The sequence below is a fragment of the Lynx rufus genome, unplaced genomic scaffold (genome assembly GCF_022079265.1).
Source record: "Lynx rufus isolate CCGP_SWC_20201006 ecotype Redwood Valley unplaced genomic scaffold, mLynRuf1.p SCAF_5, whole genome shotgun sequence".
Lineage (NCBI taxonomy): Eukaryota > Metazoa > Chordata > Mammalia > Carnivora > Felidae > Lynx > Lynx rufus.
Genome location: NW_025814867.1, coordinates 140289516 through 140305473, shown reverse-complemented (window position 1 = coordinate 140305473; position 15958 = coordinate 140289516).

The window sequence follows — 15958 nt, the reverse complement described above, 5'->3', positions numbered from 1 at the left end:
ACAAAGAAAACTTAAATTGATCTATGCTCATTTACTTCACATTCCCTCTAAAAACCAACTACACAGTACATTGGTCAAACCTTCATCTCACACAGGTTAACATCATCAAGATGAGAAAATTGATCAGATGAGTGACATCAAGGTATATTTAACCAATAGGCTTAATTCTTCTCTAGTGTTTACTCACAGGGCTCCCGTGTTATACAATTCTATGGTGTTCTATTCCCACAAAGTGTGAGTGAGGAAAATCATGGCTACAGAACTATAGGAGAGGAAAGACTTGCCTTCTACACTCTTAAATCTAATAGTTGGGTCTGAAATAAACTGAAAATAGGTCAACAGGAAATAAGGTTTACAAATCTATTAACTGTTAGGATTAAGTGTATGAAGGCACCAGAGGGGAAAAAAAAGTGAATGCTCAAAAGAAAGGTGATATTTGAGAGCGTATGAGTGCACTGTCTTACTAGGAGGGGGGTAGGCCACATAAAGGAAAGAAAGTGAGTTTTAGGAAAGATGAAGTGGCCCTTAGAAGAATAAATGGGAGATAGAATAGCTTGTGACAAAGTTTGCCTGGGTGTGGTGTCCACTTCTAGTCTCTTCCTGTGATGAAAGCCAATCTTCCCCAGTTAATGAAACTCCTGGAGAGAAGACTCATGACAATTGAGTTCCTTCTGGAGGACCTGTCTTTAGGTAGATAAAGGGTGTTCGGAGAAAGCCTCCCCCTGCATTTGCTGTTTTTCAAGTACTCCCAACTCAAAAATAATCAATATACCAAAACAGTATATTTTGGGGTGGCACGTCCTGAACTGCAGAACACAATATATCTCTAGGATTATTAACTGCTAGCTTCCTTACACATTCCAAGTAGAAATTATCAATTTAATTAATTTTGAATTAAATTTGAATTATTCAATTCAATTTTACCTGTAGATGGTAAAAAAAAATGGGGAAAGGGGTGATAGATGCATTTAAATAGATATGATACATTTAAATAAATTGGTGTGCCATATTTATTTCTCAAGTGACTCTACCATGAATAAAATAAAAGCCATCTCTATATCTGCTCCCCACACCGCTAATCTTCACTTAATGAATACTCTATTCATCGTCTCCACTGACAAGACACTGCTTCTCTCCATCAGTAGTTACCTGCCGTTCTCTTTCCTTCTCACTGCTTTTTAGATAACTCAGTCTCCTCCAACTGAGATCCCACTTCTTTCCACTCAGGTCAAAATGAGAAGAGAAGAGTGTAAAGGGAAACATGGCCTTGAAGTTCTTTTTCTCCCCAACCCCTACTCCATCTGGGGTTCATTAGAGCAAGTGTTTAATGACTTGCTTGCAAGAATCTGTTGTTAAATTTACAGGAATCTTGTAAATTGGTTGTTAAACCAATTCCATCGCGGTTTAAGTATTTATATAATTCAGGACTGCTTTTCCCCAGCACTCCCCACCACATCTTTTTTTTTTTTTTCATAAATGCATCTACAGACCTCAGAGCTCTGCTCTTCTCCTCAGTTCCTGTAAAGGCTTGTGGGGTTTTCCTCTGAAAAGCAGAAGATAGGTCTCTTTGAGCCTTAAAGACCTAGCTTCATGATCTTGGTCAAATCGTTTTGTTCTCAAGAAACTGAGCTCCTGTCATGATAGCTGGAAAAAAAAAAAGAAAAAGGTTTGGGATAGGAACGGAAAAGACACAGAAGAATCTCAGACAAACAAGGCAGAAAGGACACAGTCTGATGTTAAGGTACACTGGAAACCCAACAGATTTCCACCAGTGAGAATGACCCGATTGGCTGGTCTATGATACACTCAGCCGCAGGCTGGGGACTCTCTTGATAAGTTTGTCAGCGCCTTCCCTTCGGGGGCCAAAGTTCACACAGGCTAACCCAGTGAAACATGGCCAGTATATCTTCCTATAAGATTCATTGCTTGTTGTCTTTCCTTAGAGGGTCGGGGTGAAAATAGATGCCCTATTTTTATTTAACTGTTTGCAATGAAATTGACAATATGCGCCAAAAAATCTGAGTTGTTACACCAGTGACAGAAGAAGTAGGAGAGAAACTATCAAATTATACAATTCTCCTTGCAACCGATCAGTAATGGTTAGAAACTGGAGGGATTTCATGTCAACAAATATAAACCCCTAATATGTGAAGGACAATGTGGTTAGACAGTCATGGTAAGGGCTTTATCAAGGATCAATCCTTTAGGAACTCATTGCTTAATAAGAAGCTCATGATCTAACTTAAAATAAGTGTAATAACAGCAGAGTTTGTAGCATGCTATAGAGTAAGCCCTGGGAGCCTCAAAAAAGCCGATTAATTTCAGACGTTTTCCTGCAGATGGTTCTTGCTTTGAAGGCTCTTTGTTTCCACCTAATGTCTCAATCTCATTCTTTGGTCCAGAGGAAGCCACTTCCTGCTTAGGAGGAGAATGGAGGCATCATTACTTTCAAAGACAGCAAGTGGAGGGTGGAAAGAAGTGTGGTCCCTAATTTCACTTTTTTAAAAATGTTTATTCATTTTTCGAGAGAGAGGGAGACAGACAGACAGAGCATTAGTGGGGGAGGGGCAGAGAGAGAAGGAGACACAGATTCCGAAGCAAGCTCTAGGCTCTGAGCTGTCAGCACAGAGCCCGACGTGGGGCTTGAACTCACAAACCATGAAATCATGATCTGAGCCCAAGTCGGATGCTTAACCGACTGAGCCACCCAGGCGCCCCCTGAATTTCACTTTTAAAAGAAAGATGCATTTCTGGCTCCCTAAATGGAGAGTCTGTAAATATCTTTGCTTAAGATCATTACAAATGGTGGCTGGATTTTTTAGTACCATTCATATTGAATTATCCTTCATCAATAGTGAGACTAATAGGATTCCTTGGGCTGATTGTAGAACCTACTGCCTAATATTGCTACTCTAGGAAAAATACACTTCAGGTAGCACCACCAGATCGTATGTGCTTAGCTTTTGGAACCTACTGTATGCTTCCCAGCCAGCAGAACTAGGACTGTTGATCAGGACACAGGCTCCACTCTACCAGCCTCCCCTTTCTCACCTTGCAAGTATGCTTGCAAATTAGGAGAAACAGAAAGGGAACACTGAGAGCGGAATCATGAGTTATTGTGGCAAATTGATTGAATTCTTGACTGGAGACTTCCCAGACGCGGAGGGCTTCCTATTCACATATAGATATATTTCTGGAATTATTTTTATTCTTCAGTTGTAAGAGTAAAGGAGATTTTGAAGTGCATGACTGGGAAAATTATGGATTCACAGTCTCTCTTTTCAAGTCTAACACTCCAAAAATAATGTTCTAAGCACTTTTCATAGATGAAAACAGCTAATGTGGAAATAAACTTCCATCGTCTGAACTGTGGTTGTTACAAGACATCACTGTCTCCCTCTAGGACGTGCTGAGCTCTTTTTGTGTTTGGGTTATGAACATAAGCAGCCAGCTGCTCCTAATTCCTAAATTACAGAGTCTAGGGAAAACAAGAAATAAACAAGGCAAGAAGGCAAGATGAGAGCCTTGCCAGTCACCCCATGTATTCACTCAATTGCTATTAAGTCACTCCCAAACATTTATTGAGCACCGCTATTTGCCAGTCACTGTAGTTTGGCACTGGGGATATACTGGTGCACAAAAAAGATATGTTCCCTGGGATGCCTGAGGGCTCAGTTGGTTAAGTGGTTAGCTCTTGATTTCAGCTCAGGGCGTGATCTCATGGTTTGTGAGATCGAGCCCCAAGCCAGCTTGGTATTCTTTCTCTCCCTCTCTTTCTGCCCCTCCCTTGCTTGTACTCTCTCTCAAAATAAATAAATAAACTTTTTTTTTAAAAAGATATGTCTCCTGTTAAGAGCCCTAATGAAGAAGTCCTAGCTAACGTTTATACAGTGTTTACCAGTTTCAGGCTTGTTCTCAGCATTTTCTTATATTAAATTTATTTAATTAAATCTATCAAGTAGGTACTGTTACTATCTCTATTTTAAAGATGACAAAACTTAAACAGAGTTTGAAATGGTAATCACGTAATCTCGTGAGTATATATAATTTCAAACTAATCTAAGGTCCCTGAAGGAAGGTCCCTGAAGCTTGCTTCAATAACAGAAAGAGAAATCAAGGAATCAATCCCATTTACAATTGCACCAAAAACAATAAAATACCTAGGAATAAATCTAACCAAAGAGATGAAAAGTCTATACACTGAAAACTATAGGAAACTTATGAAAGAAATTGAAGAAGACACAAAAAAATGGAGAAAGATTCCACGCTCCTGGGTAGGAAGAACAAATATTGTTAAAATGTCGATACTACCCAAAACAATCTACATATTCAATGCAATCCCTATCAAAATGACACCAGCATTCTTCACAGAGCTAGAAAAAATAATCCTAAAAATTTTATGGAACCAGAAAAGACCCCGAATAGCCAAAGAAATCTTGAAAAAGAAAACCAAAGCAGGAGGCATCGCAATCCCGGACTTCAAGCTGTACTACAAAGCTGTAATCATCAAGGCAGTATGGTACTGGCACAAGAACAGGCAATCAGATCAGTGGAACAGAATAGAGAACCCAGAAATGGACCCACAAACATCTGGCCAACTAATCTTTGACAAAGCAGGAAAGAATATCCAATGGAATAAAGATAGTCTGTTCAGCAAGTGGTGCTGGGAAAACTGGACAGCGACATGCAGATGAATGAACCTGGACCACTTTCTTACACCATACACAAAAAGAAACTCAAAATGGATGAAAGACCTCAATGTAAGACAGGAAGCCATCAAAATCCTTGAGGAGAAAGCAGGCAAAAACTTCTTTGATCTTGGCCGCAGCAACTTCTTACTCAACACGTCTCCGATGGCAAGGGAAACAAAAGCAAAAATGAACTACTGGGACCTCATCAAAATAAAAAGCTTCTGCACAGTGAAGGAAATAATCAGCAAAACTAAAAGGCAACCTACAGAATGGGAGAAGATATTTGCAAATGACATATCAGATAAAGGGTTAGTATCCAAAATCTATAAAAAACTTATCAAACTCAACACCCAAAAAACAAATGATCCAGTGAAAAAATGGGCAAAAGACATGAATACATGAATAGACACTTCTCCAAAGAAGACATCCAGATGGCCAACCGACACATGAAAAAATGCTCAACGTCACTCATCATCAGGGAAATACAAACCAAAACCACAATGAGATACCACCTGACACCTGTCAGAACAGCTAACATTAACAACTCAGGCAACAACAGATGTTGGTGAGGATGCAGAGAAAGGATCTGTTTTGCATTGTTGATGGGAATGCAAGCTGATGCAGCCACTCTGGAAAACAGTATGGAGGTTCCTCAAAAAATTCAAAATAGAACTACCCTATGACCCAGCAACTGCACCACTAGGAATTAATCCAAAGGACACAGGAGTGCTGATTCATAGGGGCACATGTACCCCAATGTTTATAGCAGCACTATCAGCAATAGCCAAATTATGGAAAGAGCCCAAATGTCCACTGATGGATGAATAGATAAAAAAGTTGTGATATATATATGTGTATACACACACACACACACACACACACACACACACACAATGGAGTATTACTCAGCAATCAAAAAGAATGAAATCTTACCATTTGCAACTACGTGGATGGAACTGGAGGGTATTATGCTAAGCGAAATTAGTCGGTCAGAAAAAGACGAATATCATACGGCTTCACTCCTATGAGGACTTTAAGAGACAAAGCAGATGAACATAAGGGAAGGGAAACAAAAATCATATAAAAACAGGGAGGGGGACAAAACATAAGAGACTCTTAAATATGGAGAACAAACAGAGGGTTACTGGATGGGTTGTGGGGGCGGGGGGGATGGCCTAAATGGGTAAGGGGCCTTAAGGAGTCTACTCCTGAAATCATTGTTATACTATATGCTAACTAATTTGGATGTAAATTAAAAAAAAATTAAATTAAAAAAAAAAAAAAGATTTGCTTCAAGCAGTGGGCCCTGGGATTGTAAAGGATTCTTTGAACATCTGTGTGAAAGGGCAGATCCGAAAGATGTGTTATTATGCACGTGGCTTTAATCTTCAAAAAAGAGCAGTCAGTTAACAATAGGGGAACTGTCTCCCATTCTATATCTCTTTCTACCATCACCCTTCGATGAAATGTTGTCATAAGTCTTGGTCTTCCTGTTTTAGGGCAAAACATCTCCTACAAGACTGATGTCTGAATGAAGTTTGAACCATTTTCAGATATTACTGTAAAAAAATGTCCTATTGGCATGCCAACCAATGCATTTGAATTTTGTGCTGTAGCAACGATGGATGGGTACGCCTCCCCCTGGTGACCCAGTGACGTGCATTGGTAACATGTGAAGTGAATCAAGAGTTCTAATCTTGCCAGGGGGACAGTTTCCTCCTCCTTAGAGGTAACTAACACCTTTGTCTCATCAGCTCTGTGCTCTTATCAACCAAGCTTACTAGACCCGCTCAAGCGCTAATTGCAATGGCAGAATCTACCTCTCCAAAGAAATGTGCAACGTTAGGTTACAACTAACATCATTTTGCTGTGTTTTTGCAATTTCAAAAGATGCAAGCAAAGGAAATGTTCAGAATAGGGAAATGGCTAATTAAATTAGGACCCAATCATTTGAAATTCACGCATGCATTGAAAAGAATAATAGAAGACTACATAGAAACAGTTCCGTGAAAATGATAATACAAAGGCTATAGAGAAACATAATTTGTGATTTGAATTGATGGGGGAAAAATAGGATTTAAAACTACATGAACTATATTTATAGCTAAATGATATACGGGAACACCAAAGACTAGAAAGTCACAGAAATGAAAAAGAAGTCAAGATTGCATCAGAGTGAAGAAATTATGACACTTCCTGTATCTTTCTAGCTTTTTGTAATGGGTTTTGCCTTTTTAAATTGAAAAGAAAAATGTAATGTTTACTTGCCATTTTAAAATGTCAAAGGCCTTGGTTTAGTGCTAACTGCTCTTGTCAAGGTTCAGAAATGAGAGCCATATCTCAACTAGAGCTTATGAATCCACAGAGTTAGCATGGCCTCCATCATCAAAATAGAAATCCTAAAAAAGAAAAAAAATAATCTGCATATCTCCAGCACACAGAAAATCACGTAGTAATTTTGCTTAATAAGACATACACAGTCTTTTTTTTTTTTTTTTTAGCCAGGTTCTAGAATACTGCATATTTGTCTCCAGTCTTAAAGTCACGTGATGCTCTGGGCTCAAAGAAATTAAGGCTTTGTCAGGGTGTCTCTGTTCACCCAGGCAGCTTCCAGTGGTCAAGGCTGGCCATTCATGCCTGGGAAGGGTCTGAAGGAACCAGTAAATTCTGAGACTTTGTCACACGGACATTTATACACTTGATAGAGTTAATGCTATTCCGGTGATTCCCAAATTGTGGTTCCTTGAATAGTAGCCGCAACACTTAGAATCTCATCAGAAATGCACATTTTTTTCAGCTTCCCCCACCACCCCCAACCCCCTGCCCCTCCGATCTACCTAATCAGAACCTCTGGGTGAAAGCTTAAACAAGACCTCTGGGTGATTCTGATGCACACTATTCTATGCACACTATAGAACCGTGCTGTTCTATAAAACGAATCATAATACGTTTCTATTCAGATACAAACACAGCAGCAAGAGTATATACCACTTTTTATTTCTTCTTCTTTCTTTTTAAAAAATTTTTTTATGTTTATTTATTTTTGAGACAGAGAGACAGAGCATGGTGGGGGAGGGGCAGAAAGAGAGGGAGACACAGAATCCGAAGCAGGCTCCAGGCTCCGAGCTGCCAGCACAGAGCCCCCCACTGGGGGCTCCAACCCACGCACAAACCCTGAGATCATGACCTGAGCCAAAGTCCAGCGCTTAACTGACTGAGCCACCCAGGAGCCCCTAACGCTTTTAATATCTAATTTGCTATTGTAGCCACAGATTTTCTTAACATTTCATTTTTGAAACAATTATAGAATTATAGAAGAATTGCAAACAATGGTACAGAGACTGTCCATATACCCTCCACCTTGCTCCCCTGTTTTTTTTTTAATATTTATTTATTTTTGGGAGAGAGAGAGAGAGAGAGAGAGAGAGAGAGAGAATCAGTGGGGGAGGGGCAGAGAGCGAGAGGGAGACAGAGAATCCCAAGCCGGCTCTGAGCGTTCAGTGCAGAGCCCAACAGGGGTCTCCATCTCAAGTGAGATCACTACCTGAGGCTCCCCTCACATAATAATGGTGTTAAGTAGAAACTAGACTCGAGCAGTGGAAGGAAAGCCCGAGGCAGAGTCCCAAGTCCTTGAAGGACAATGATACAGGCACGAGCTGGTGGCTAGGACAGTGATGAATAGGTTGCATATTGGAAGCCTGGGGCACGACCACGTCCTGACCCGTGCTTAGAAGACCTTGGGCTTGACAGATTAAGAGCCACAGGTGCAGAGCTGGTTCTCTCCTCTTCCGCCTCAGCCCCAGGATAACCCCTAGACCCATTAAATGCATTTGCCTTGTGGTGATAGCCCTCCGCCCCTTGGAGAACGGCAGCCTTGACCTTTCCGGTTCAACCCTTATAAGGTCAAAAACTCCCCCTCCCAACCTGTGGGAGGAGTTTCCCAAAGGATTGGAAGCAGCCTCCTTTAGAGACCACCCCCACTGGCTCCTCCCAGCCCAGAGAGACTGCAAATACCCAAACCCACAACTACCTGGGGCTAGTTCCACTTGGGATCCCGCCCCCTCTCCCACCTTGGGAGTGTACTTTTGCTTTAATACACTGCTTTGTGCTTGCTACTTTGCTTCTGCCAGTTTTTATTTGAGCACAGATCCTCACGTAACACTTTTCCTGGGAAATCCAAGGTGCGAGACCTCCATTCTCACAGCGCAGACTCTCCCGCGCCAGTAACAATGGGACGTGAGTCAAAACCAGGAAATTAATTCTGGCACAAGACTATTAATTGAACTACAGTCCCCATTTGGATTTCGCCAATCTTTCCACCAATGTTCCTTCACTGTCGCAGGATCCATTCCTGGAGTCCACTTTGCATTTAATCCTCACGTCTCCTTGGTCTCCAATCTGTGACAATTCCTTGGTCTTCCCTTGCTTTTCATGATCCTGACATTTTTGAAGAGTACTAGTCAGTTGCTTGTAGAATATCACTCCATTTGAGTTGCTCTGATATTTTCTCAGGATGAAATTGAGGTCATGTATTTTGGGGAAACACCACAGTTGGTGACGCACCTTTCTCATTGCATCATGTTAGGTGACACGGTATGTTGATGCATCTTACTGCTGGTGATGTTACCTTGATCACTTAGTTGAGATGCTATCTGCCAGGTCTCTTTACTATAAAGTTACTATTTTTCTCATTATCATTAATGAATACATATTTGGAGGAAGACACTTTAGGACTATGCAAATACCCAGTTTCTCTTTAAACTTCCATTCCACTGGGGCGCCTGGGTGGCTCGGTTGGCCCTGGTAGGGCTCTGCCCCAACAGTGCGCACGCAGCCTTCTTGGGATTCTCTCTCTACCCCTCCCTGCCCCCTCTTTCAAACTAAATAAATAAAATAAAATACACCGTTAAACTTTCGTCCACTAACTTTAGTGCTCTTTGGATAATCACATCTTTTTAAAGACACTTCCCTAAATCCACATCACCAGAGTTTAGTGGCTCTGGCTGAGACACACTGAGTGGTATACACAGGTCTCGTCTGTGACAATGACATTTGGGGCATTTGCTCAGATAAGAAACAGAAGACCCGGGGAAGCAGCACAAGAGGATCACAGTTCTCCACACCAGTGCCAGGAATACCCGGGACCCCTGTAGAATACAACCGAAGGGAATGATTTCCAGCAGAGATTTGAAGAGATGTGTGTCATAAGCTGTACTGCAGTGAAGCTCGGGTGACAAAATGGAGCCCTGAGCTGGGCAGAGAGGCGTACTCGTTTTCGCATGGAACACAGAGAAAGTGCAGTAACTGCAAAGAAAACACAGGAAACTTTCTAGCAGGAAAGTCACGTCTTCCTCAGGGCGTGAGTGAGGTAAATTCCATCTAGGGACTGGGCAGCCACCTTCAGTGAGGATGTCAGAACCAAAAGCAAGAAAAAAGAGTGGTCCTGGGGCGCCTGGGTGGCTCAGTCACTTAAGCGGCTGACTCTTGATTTCGGCTCAGGTCATGATCTCACGGTTTGTGAGTTCGGACCCTGCGTCAGGCTCTGTGTTCACACCTCGGAGCCTGCTTCAGATCCTCGTCTGCCTCTTTCTGCCCCTTCCCCATTTGCACTCTCTCTTTCTCTCAAAAATAAATAAACATTAAAAAAAAAAAAGTTCTGTTTCAGAGCTGGGGGAAATTCTATGAGGAGGTAGCGAGAAGGGTAGAGGTAGGAATGTGAGACAGCGAGTTGCCAGATGAGTGAATAAGCCAGGAAACAAGAATGATTAGTATCGTGTCACTGCATCTGCACCCGAAGACTCTGGTGGAGGCAGAGAGGAAGCGTCTGGGCAGATGACAATGCAGTCGTACATTCAATTCATCAAATTTGTCACATGACCTGATCAATGCTATTTTGGCTGTATTATTGTGGGTCTGCCTTACCATCTCACTTGGAGGAGATTACTGAAACATAATCTTCAGGTTTGTGTGGATTCCATCTTTATTATTGGCCTTCGGATGTAGCATGGGTTCTGTGCCCATCCCCACCGCATCACAATGGAGTTCTCAAACTAGCTTTTCTTGGTTTTTACCCCCTTTTCTTATCACTGGCAACCATTATGTTGGTCCCACTTTCCAGTCCCTCACCTTAGACCAGTTCTGGAGGATCCTCTAAAGCTTGTTGCTTCTGAATATTTTCGAACTCTGGTCACTACAAACACACTAGAATGATCTTAGATGTTGAGACCGCATGAGCCCACAAGGCCCTGGGGGAATATCTAGTATCCAGTTAGATGTCGTTTCGGTGTCTAGTAAGAGTTGTGAGCTTACAAGATAAGGAAATATGAAGAGGATGCTGAATGCTCTCAATTCAAAGTGTTTAGACCTATCCGTGGAAATATTGAAATATATGAAGCACGTGCACACACCCGCGCGCGCACACACACACACACACACACACATCAAGTGAACTAGTATCCTAAGTTTTAGGTTGCAATTTTGTATTAGCAGAGGAAAGAAAGAGGTCATGGTATCAGGCCAACTCAGTTTTGATGATTGACTTTATGCATCAACTTAACTGAAGTAGCGGTGCCCGGATATTTGGTGAAGCGTTATTTCTGGGTGTCTCTGTGAGGTTTTTCCAGATGAGATTCGCACTTGAATCTGTGGACTCAGGAAAGCAGATGGCATTCTCCAGCGTGGGTGGGCATCATGCAATCCACTGAGGGCCCGAATAGACAAAAAGCAGAAGAGAGTGATGGAGTTTTGGAGTGGTTGGGGTCCAGAGTTGATGGCCAAAAAAGAATTCTTGACATGTCTTTGGTGCAAAAAGATGATTTTGTGAAAGCACAGGGATGGGACCTGTGGGCAGAAAGAGCTGCATTATAAGTGTGAGAGGTGACTGATTATATACTTAGGAGTTAGGGGAGGTAAGGAAAAGGGAGAGTTCCAGAAGGACTTTCATATGCTATAGAAGACTCATGAGACACTGGAGGCCTAGCTATTGTCAAGCTAAGGTTGTTTTTTCTCTAGTAAGGCATTAACATTAAGACAGTAGGGAGTTCTTGGGGCGCCCGGGTGGCTCAGTTGGTTGGGCGACCGACTTCAGCTTGGGTCATGATCTCGCAGTTTGTGAGCTCGAGCCCCGCGTCGTGCTCTGTGCTGACAGCTCAGAGCCTGGAGCCTACTTGGGATTCTGTGTCTCCCCCTCTCTCTACCCCTCCCCTGCTCACACTCTGTGTCTCTCTGTCTCTCAATAATAAATAAACGTTAAAAAATAAAAATTAAAAAAAAAGACAGTAGGGAGTTCCTTGGAGGAATGTTCTACTAGGCTTGTCTCAAGTGTTTATCAGTGGGCTGCAGGTTGTAAGGAAATTTAATTTCACCTGCTATTTCCTTCTTGCTTGTTCCCCACATCTCTATGGAGGGGAGGATGATGTTAGGGCTCCAGGAAACTGGGTCTTTGGGTTTCTGGAGGTTAGGTTATTGATAAGATTGCCTTTTTCCTGGAATTTACTAAGACGTTTGTAACCTGAGGAGACTCCTGTCTTGCATGACTGTGATCTCTATCAGTTAACCATTCGTCTTCTCCCTTTCTCAGCTTTAGGGCAGCCAGGAATGCCTGAGGAATGTCACACATATCCCACCTGAGGTGGAGGGTTTTGTGGGGTCTCAGCTTGCCTTATGCTCCCTCATCAGGAGAATTCACCCCTTTTTTGTCTTCCTGTTTGAGCTGAGACATGGATCTTCTCTGCTTTTGGGTCGAGACTTACACCATCAGTTCCCCTAGCATTCAGGCCTTCAGACTCAAACAGAACTATAGCATTGACTTTCCTCAGTCTCTAGATTGCAGATGGCTAATCAGGAGACTTCTCAGCCTCCATAAGCATGTGAGCCAATTCCACACTGTGTATACATATACCTACATACATACACACACATACATATACATACATATATATCTGTACATATATATACATACATATATACTCTGAAGAACCTTGACTAATAAATACTCAAGGAAAATGACAACCACCTTCTCTAAATGCGGAAATCATGATACAGGGACTGAAAGTCTTGGCTTATCTGTTGGGGATTGAAAAAAACCAATCCAGTCAGTATCCTGGCCAAAATTTCTGTTTGTCATGCCACCTCAACCAATCATGTTCTGGGAATCTTTAGAATTGTCCAGAAATGTTTAGGAGAATCAAGCCCATGGTATAAATATTTTTTTGGTATCGTGCTGAAGAAAAATACCCATAGTATTTGGTACTTACATCAAACTTGTCACACTTAAAAGAATATGGCTTAGAAACATTTCAGTCTTGTGATTCCAACTTAAAACGTGTAAATGTTAATTGACCTGAACTTACTATTTTAGTGGAAAAGAATGAGAAAAATTCTTACTGAGCTGATGACATTGAAGTTACAAGAAGATTTAGGATTAATATAGATTATACTATATTAATACATTTTATGTATTAGAGTTAAACAAATTTAAGTTCCCTGGAAGGTTTATTTGTCAGATAACTGAAGTTTTAAAAGGTTTTAATTATTTTTTTAAGTTTATTTATTTATTTTGAGAGGGGGCAGCAGAGAGAGGGAGAGAGAGAGTCCAAAGCAGGCTCCTTGCTGTCAGGGCAGAGCCCAGCATGGGGCTCAATCCCATGAACTGTGAGATCGTGACTCGAGGCAAAATCCAGAGTCTGATGCTTAACCGACTGAGGCACCCAGGTACCCCAAAGGCAATTAACTATTTAAACTAAAGTTTTCATTGTTTAAAGAAGTTTGTTTATAAATGAAACCAAGGATCAATCCTCCCCCACTCATACCGATGTCTATAGCTGCTGTAAAAATTGCCACCAACTAGGTGGCTTAAAATAACAGAAATGCACTGTCTCCTAGTTCTGGAGGCTGGGAGCCTGAGATAAAGGTGTCAGCAGGGCCATGTTCCCTCTGAAGTTTCTAGGAGAGAATGCTTCTTGTGTCTTCTTGCTTCTGGGGGCTCCCGGCTTTCTTTGGTTCATGGCTACATAACTATAACCTCTGTCCCCATCTTCACAGGACCTTCTCTGTGTATCCTTTTTGTCCCTAGATGGACACCCTCACTGTATTTAAGGCCCTCCTAAATCCAGTGTGATCTCATCTCTATCATCACCTAAATCTCATCTGCAAAGATCTTATTTCCAAATAAGGTCACATTCTGAGGTTCCTGGTAGATATGAATCTGGGGAGAACACAGTTCTACCCACTACGTCCCCTTAAGCGTGGTCATTATAGGTTGCTAGATTTATAAGTAGAAAAATAAGAGTTTTCATTTTTAAGACTACTAAGAACAAGGCCTTTGGAAGTGTTTCTTTAACCAACTGATTATTAATTTGAAAACCAAGGTAACCTCTGAGTAATCGAATTCTGCACCCAACTCACTCTCAAGGTCACCAAACAATGCATATTAACACCAAAGAGTTCTTTGATTAAAAAACTCTGGCAAGATAGCTTTTCTCATTCTTATTCTACTCTAACATTTCTCTCTGAAGAGACCAGAGTCTCTGCCTGAGATTCACCTAACCTAAGAAGTCCTGGGAAAAATGAATCCCCGTCAGGATAAAGCAGCTTAAGGATCGGATTCCCTATCGAAGGCCAAAAGAATACTGAAAAAATGGATATGAAACAGCACTAAAGAACACAGCTACAAAGATTCAGTCTCATGTTGAGCCAAAACACTCGTTAGCCAATTAAAGGAAAGTAGACCACAACAAAATCATAATTCATTAGTTTTTGCTATTTTGAAAGCCTTCAGAAGGCAGAATTCTAAGACAGAAATGATTTTCAGATAAAAACATCTTGGGTAACTCCAGTCTATCTTCCAAAAGTCAAATGATCCTGAGTAGAGAGGAACTCCTTCCAGAATTCTTGGATAATGGATTTGACTCCACTGAGGTCAAGGCCGGGTTCAAGGCAGTGGGGCTGCAGGGGCTGAGTTCTGCCTATGAGAACATTCTAGATCTTCATTACATCCTAGAGACAGCCTACAGCAAGACACTGGAGGAAACGGTGTGCAACATGGCCGTCCCCAGGCTCCGGTGTGCAACAGGGCCAGAGAAGTAATAAGGAAGCTTCTGTTTGAAAGAGAGAGATTAGAAGCCGCACAAGATGCGCCACTCAAATCAGCGTTACAAAGATCAAGAGAAGCAAAGTCCCGATGGCAACAATTCCTGGAGGCTGATTTACCTGAAGGAAGCCTACATAAAACTGTATGCAATTGTAAGAAATAGGCTTTGTTTTTAACAGCCACTATATGTAGCTTTTCAAAAAATAGACTTCAGATTGGGGATGCGGTGGGTGCGGGGGAGAGAAGAAATACAGAAAATAGAAACTCTAACTGACATAATCGTTGGGATGGGGGCGCCTGGGTGGCTCAGTCCCTTGAGCGTCTGACTTCGGCTCAGGTCACGATGTGGAGTTCTGTGAGTTCGAGCCCCGCCCCGTGGGACTCCGTGCTGACAGCTGGGAGCCTGGAGCCTGTTTCCGATTCTGTGTCTCCCTCTCTCTCTGCCCCACCCCCGCTCATGCTCTGTCTCTCTCTCTCTGTCAAAAATAAACATCCAAAAAAAAATTTTTTTTTAAATCATTGGGAAGACTTTTCTAGATGTAAAAGAAAAATGTATATAAGATGCTACAAACAAATTAAATACAAATAATAAGCTAAAAAGACGTTTTCAAATAATAAAACTATAATGGAAACAGTTAACAGCCTTAGTTTATAAAGAGCTCTACTATCAATGAGAAAATAATAATAGGCCATTACAATCTGGCAAAGGACTTGAACAAACATTTCCCAAAAGAAAAATAAATGACCCAAAACATGAATATTTCACATTATTAATCAACAAAGACATTTACCACAGAAGCCATTTTCAGCTAATGACAGGCTCAGATTTAATGCGTAGGTAGCACTTACTGAACACTGTTATATAGCACTATTCTAAGTATTTTACATCTGCCAGCCACTTAATCCTTGCAACAACTCAACATTAGTAGGTACCATTATAATCCCCATTTTACAGACAAGGAAGCTGGAACCCAGCAATGTGAGTAATTTAACGAAGTTCATGTAGCTTTAAACCCAACAGTCTGGCTCCCTACCCGTGCTCTTAACCACTATGCTTCACTTCCTTCCCGAGCGCTTGCAATGGACTGAATGTTTGTGTCCACTGCAAATTCATATGTTGAAATCTTTGCCCCAGCGTGATGGTATTAGAAGCTGGGGCTTTTGAGGGGTAAGCAGA